Here is a 6,614-nt window from a genome sequence, read left to right on the forward strand (position 1 = left end):
TCTATTTCAGTTGTGCATTCCGAAATTCTTGAGCAGATCACGGTACTCTGAAGTTAGCTAGTGAGTTAACTTCTCAAAAAATGGTAGTTGTAACACATGTTCTGAAGTTCAAAATTTCAGTTTATTTGGTAGAACCAGTTCCAATCGGACATGCTTAATTTGTTAATAGAACATAGTGCTACTTGTAGTTCACTTCTCCTAATTCATGAAGTTCACATATGTTTTTACTTGATTATTTAGTTCATCCATTGTTCATTTTTTCCGGCAAAAAAGGTTCAATTAATCCACGAGGAAAACGTTCAAATTTGTTGTCATGAAGTTCACTATTTTCAAACGTAGAAGTGCACAATGGGGCAGGTAGGTACATCCTTACATTCACCGCACTTCCTCTAATGTACATTCAGTTTAAGCAACCCCTTGAGAACTTAAACCTTCTTGACACTTGCTTTACAGTAGCAATGCCAAGGATTCAGCGAGATATTGGTCAAATGGAATTATCTGAAGCAGCTAATTTTGGGACGAATTATCTCAAACCAATGCCAAGGACGATGGGTTAAGTTCACTTCTTCTAAACTTTGTAATTCACTTCTCCTAATTCATGAAGTTCACATCTCTTGCTACTTGATTATTTAGTTCATCCATTATTCATTTTTTCCGGCAAAAAAGGTTCAATTCACCCACGAGGAAAACATTCAATTTTGTTGTCACGAAGTTCACTATTTTCAAATCCCGAAGTTCGCATCTTGTTAAAAAAGTATATGTGTGTGGAAAATTATCCATATTTTTGGAAATTCCGTTTTTGCTTCTGAGAAGTATACTATTTGCTGTGTGGAAGTGTAGGTGTATTGTCGTCTCCCAAAAGTTCATTTTTTTTGTCTTGTGCATCTAATCCCGCTGCATCGTTCCTTATTTATATCAGTTCATTTTATGTGGGTCCACAGTTCAGTTCCCTTGGTCCCCTGAATTTGGGTTTAAAGCGAATAATTGCGAAGTTCACTTATATTTTACGGCAAAGAGTTCGGCTCGTCGAGTGCGAAGTTTAGGTTTTCTTTTGAATGCACTGGGGCGTTCACTTTGAATGAGCTGGTAGTTCACCTCGTCTTCCTGATCAGTCAAGAAGTTTGATTCGTCTATGCTTGAAGTTTGCTTCTTTTTTCGCGGTAGTCTGCATCATCAATTATTTTACTGCAAGCTCACATCGTACTTGTGTGGAAGTCCACCTTTTGAATCTATGAAAAGTTCAGTTTTATAGAACAGACTGCCATTACTCTATCGCTTCTCTGTCCATGTGTATAATTTTTCACTCCTTTTCTTATCTTTCTGTACTACCAGTACTTACGTTTTTATTTCTTTCTTCTATCTTGTGAGAAGCATTTGATCAAATAATCATGTAGCCAGGTTGGAGGTAGAATAGAAGGGAACATGAGCTGGTGGTGTTCCCCTTTATTTTGAATTACGGTTTTCTCTTGATCAAGATTCAGCCTGTTAGCAAGTGCAAGTTAGTGTGATTATGGTTTATTGTTAATATATTATCGTCATTCACTTGTTTATGCATTTCCTGTAAATTTATGCTTACCATCTTGCCGTATTACATTTCAGGTTCACATTGGATTCTTAAGTGCATATGATTCTGTTAGGAAAACGGGGCATGGTACTTATAAAAAGCGACAGTGGATATATGTGAGTATTTTTTACTACCAGGAAGTTCGTTTCCATTTTTATGTGTGAAGCAACACTGAATGATCGCACATTATAACTTGGTGTACCATGAAGTTCACTTTTTATTTGAAAGCAACACTGAACACCCAGCACTCCGCGCGGCCAGGGAGTCCACATCGCACCGTCCTGCAGTCCACTTTGCGACGCCAGACAGTCTACCGCGCGCTGCCGGGGAGTTCACCTCCGTGTTGGGAAGGAGGTATTGCCATGCATAGATTTTCCCTCAGCCTTGCAGGCTATGCTTCAAGCTTTCCAGAGGCACGGCATCAAGCAGGCTACCGCTCATATGAACTTCATTAATATCAGGTCTAAACTTGCTGAGAACATCACGTTGCACAGATGCAGATGGAATGATGGATCGTCAAGCTCGATCACGAGCAGAACACGGAGTAGCATTTCGCTCAGGTAGTTTTCTTTTCTATGGAAGTTCACAATTGGGTTCTGGAGCAGTTCTTCTTTTACAGATTGTGTTTTTTTAGGAGTTATATTGCGAAAATGCATAAAATGGAAAATTCGTGCATGTGAAAGTGCACATTTATCATTATTTGTCGGCAGTTCACTACTTTGTGTCAAGAAAGTTCGGTTGGTGCATCCCAGGAAGTTCAAATATTTTTTAAGCGAAGTTCTCTTTTGTCCGGAGTTTGCTTCGAACACACCGGGATTTTAGTTTGTAATGCATAGAAGTTCATATAAAAGCTGGTGAGTTCGAAAGAGTTGAACTGATGTTAGTGTGGACTGTGAACGGTACAGCTAGGAGTACTAGTTCTATAATTAATGAAGAGTAGAGCCTGGATAGAGGCAGGATATTATCATTTAGGAATGCATGATTGTTCTCACTTAATTATTCCCTTGTTATCATTTATATATTCTTTCTAGGTGAATTAGTCTTTCCAATTTTTATTTTCTTTCTTAACTGAATTTTGAAGTTCACAAACTGGAAAATGTGAAGTTCAGATATAGGCACAAAGATGCAACCATTGCTCTTGGTACTTGGCCGTGTCAATGACCTCACAACCAGGCCCTTTACCTTGTTGCTGCTCCGAACTCCGGATGGTGATGCTCGTAGTCGTAGATGATTTTGGCTAGTGGATCAAATACCAGTTCCGTGATTCACTTTATTGCTTGTCATTCAACATATGAAGTTTCCAAATTTATTGTTATTAAAGTTCAGTTTGTACTAGTGCTAAGTTCACTATTTCCTTGGTAGAAAATGTATTCTCTTGCAAGATCGCTAGAGTTCTTTGGGCTCTTAACTTTGTATGCGATAAAAAGTTCACTTCTGTTAATATTAGCAGTTCACTATTGTTGAACTTTGTTCCTTACAAGTGTTTACTTCCATGTCTACAAACAATGAATTATGTTTCTAAAAATAATTTCCACAAGAAGTTGCTCCTAATTTACTTTTTTTTTTGGCTTTGCAAAAGCTAAGGATGTTCACTCTTTGTTTGATGTGTAAAACAATTGAAGTTCACCTTTCGTTATGTAGAGTTTGATGTGTTAAACCAAAGTAGGAGTTCACTTTTTCAATTTAGAAGTTTGAACCAAAGTATATACTATTGTGACCTTTTCGCTACCACAATGTTTGTAATCACGCTTTAGCTTTTCCTTCCAAGCCATACATCTTAGTTGTATGCTACTAATTGTTTGGGGTTTCTCTTTGTAGGACAGTACTATGATGGTACTCCAAGATTGGCCGATCCCTGAGATGGTACATATCCCTTCTTGATTTTCTGTTGTCGTTCAGATTGACACTCTGGGGGTACATTTGTTATAAAATACTTTGCTTGATTCATTTGATGTTGGGCTCAAATGTAGTTCAGATAGAGAGATTTTCGGTGATACTTCTAGTTTCCAGATGTTAAATGAACGTCTCATACGCTTGCATCAATCACTGGTTCAGCATAGCATTGCATTTCAATATTGATGTCAGGGGTATGTTCGCCTTCTTTTTCCTGTGAGTTTGCATTGTCCATTATTCTTTTGGCAAGTTCACAGCGCATCGTTTTGAAGTTCACTTTCTCTCTGCATGAAAGTTCAGCTTTTTTGGCAAGTTCAGATCATCCATGTAAGCTTTATTATCGGTACCAGCAGTATAAATGCACATGTTAAAATTTCACTTTTTTTGAGAATAAAAAGAAGGTTCACTATGTTCCTATGTAAAGTTCACTTTTATTTTTCTGGGCAGTTCCCATCTAAGTCCACTTTTATTTTTATCTTACCAGCAGTATAAATCCGTCTTTGCTTTACTAAAAATCTTTGTAAAAATTGCCCAGAATTGAAGCTATTTCTGAATTTGTGAACCGCCAAAGATTTTTACAGTGTACTTCTTAGCGAGGTTTTCTCAACTCTTTGAAATGCATAAGTGGAGATTTAATGCTACGTATTTTCTTGTTCTAGTTGATTTTCTGGTTAGTTGGTACTTTTGTTCATAACCATGGAGATATTTTAGAAGTTCAGAATTTTTAAAAGCCGAAGTCCGGTTCTACTCTTTTCTTTTTCAGATAGTTCATTTTGTCATGCACCAAAGGTCTTTGTCGCCTCACAAGAATAACACAGGCTGAGCAGGTAGAGGTCAGTGCAGTTCAGACATAAAAGTCGTGCAGTTCAGACATGGTAGCATGCATTATCAAGTGATAGATCAATATGTCTTTCTTCTCTACTTCCTTGCCTATTATGTGCAGCTTGCTAATACAGAGTCGTAAAGGAGTACGTTGATCAGTATAAGGTTTAATAATATATTACCTATATGGATGTGCAATGTTTATTTATTCAATTATACATTGAAATCAACAAAAAAATAATCACAAGGCAGTTCACATCGTTGAAAAATAGGCAGTACGCTCATCCTATTTTGGTAGTTCATTATATAAAATAACAAAAGTTCACTATTTAAGTCCAGGAAATTCCCCCTTTTATAGCCAGGAGTTCATTGTTCCTTTTCAGAAAAGTTTGTTTCATCCGCAGGACAAGTTCACTCCTTTTTCAGGCAGTACATTCTTATCTGACCTAGGTGCTTGGTGATATGCCTATTAGTATAGAATATTTTTATTTATTAAAGCAAAAAATGCAGTATATAAGTAAGGTGACATTATTCACAAGGACAGTTCACTTTGTATTTTTCAGGGGTTCATTTAGTTTGTCTGATAGTTAAAAACACACAGTAAAATGAGCAGTTAAAAAAAATCTGGAGTTCACTGTAATTTCTCTGATAAGTTCATTTGGTACAGCAAAGGGGGTTCACTTTTGTCGATAAAAGTATCAATTCATCATGCTTAAGTTATCTTATACAAAACGATTTGCTCCTGCCCCATTATACTCCTACATGAATCTGCGTAAGAGAAGTTGTTATCTTGTGATGGGTCTACATATTTCATTTTCTCACTACCTTTACTACTACTTGCAGCTTCCTAATATGGAGGTGTACATTGATCGGCAATTTTCTGGAAAACTAGGAGAGATACTGCTAAGGTAACAATGTATGTTCCTTGCTAAATCTCTCTCCCTCTCTCTCTCTCAAATTGATTGATTCAAAATTTCAAATGTCTTTGTGATTCATCACATTTCTGAACTTTGGTTAATGTGCGCCTCTGCATCGCCATGCTCCAGCACAGCATCATGGGTCTCTCGTCAAGCAGAGCTAAGGCGAAAAGTTACTCGACGGGGACACGACCTGATCCAGGTCAAGCGAAACCCACCACCATTTCTGTTATCTTGATCCACTTCTAACTTTTTTTTTATCTTGGTCCAATTCTTCTAACTAGGAGTACTAGCTGGACTTGCCCTGTGTATTTCCTTTTTCTTAAGAAAACTAGTAGTTGGAGTACCTATCTAGCTTCTGGTTTCAAATTGGCAAGTCAAAAGGTGCTTAGCACTACTCGATCCAGATGTAGTCAAACAGTATGTATGTTGGCATGAACAAGAATCCAACTTTGGCTGTTTTAACTTGGTTGTGTTGTTCCTTTGCAGGTGTAGAGTTTGTGATGGAAACGTGAGTATACTCACTTGGCCACCAGGTGCATGTATGTTACTATTGCCAGATTGATTCCCAGGTGATACAATGTAGAGTCGACAGAGGTCGGTTGATCAGGTCAATGCAGGGAGGGAGGCATGATCCGTCCAGGTCAACAAGACAAGAAATTATGTGCATATGCAAGGCGTAGGCACATGCATCATTGTTTGATCATATATGCAAGTGGATATTGAATGAGTATTGTATCTTCTAGACATGGGCATGAAATTGCGGTGGAACTGGCGTGGGTTGTTTGGCAAGTTTTTTCCCTTTCATTTACATTTTCCTTTTTTGCTCTGTATAGACAACAAAAATGGAACTTTATTTTTTTTTTCTAACCCAGGAGTTCATTCTTCATTTATATGTTGAATTTTTAAACAAAGAAAGTTCAGTTTTAATTTTGGAGCAGTTCGCTATGTTTATGATACTGTTTGAGTTAAATTAGAAGATAAAAAATGCACTTGAAAATGAAAATGTGAAGTTTGACTTTATTTGTCCATCGTGGGTTTAGTATTTTTATTTCGGTATAAAAGTTCACTTTGGTAGCTATATGATCTCTTCACTTGGGAGCGCTCTACTGCCAAGCCATGTACTAGCTACGTTCTAGTTTTACCGAGTAGAAGTGCCCCCACCGAGCCAATCAAACCAGCCCAGACGAAACCCATGCAACGACCGGAATACTTGAGAAACTTGTGTCCATTGAAAGTTCACTTGCTAATGTAGCGAAATTTCACTTGCTAATGTAGCGAAATTCACTCATGTACTACGAAGTTCATAATTTTCGGATTTTTTTTTGGAAGTTCACGTTATAATTGAAAAAACAGAAAAAAGGTGTCGTCACGAAGTTCACTTTTGGTCCAGGCAAAGTTCGCTCACGTGTATTTGG

At 37.5% G+C, this 6,614-nt stretch overlaps 1 long non-coding RNA gene across 1 annotated transcript; it reads left to right on the plus strand.

The window, feature by feature from the left end:
* The first annotated feature begins 1,603 nt into the window (after positions 1–1,603).
* Positions 1,604–3,643, plus strand: LOC139832140 (uncharacterized). Its single transcript, XR_011746784.1, has 3 exons — positions 1,604–1,918; positions 2,026–2,124; positions 3,383–3,643. It is a non-coding gene; the product is annotated as an uncharacterized lncRNA (long non-coding RNA).
* The last annotated feature ends 2,971 nt before the right edge of the window (positions 3,644–6,614 follow it).

This window comes from Lolium perenne, chromosome 6, assembly GCF_019359855.2.
Source record: "Lolium perenne isolate Kyuss_39 chromosome 6, Kyuss_2.0, whole genome shotgun sequence".
Taxonomy (NCBI): Eukaryota; Viridiplantae; Streptophyta; class Magnoliopsida; order Poales; family Poaceae; genus Lolium; species Lolium perenne.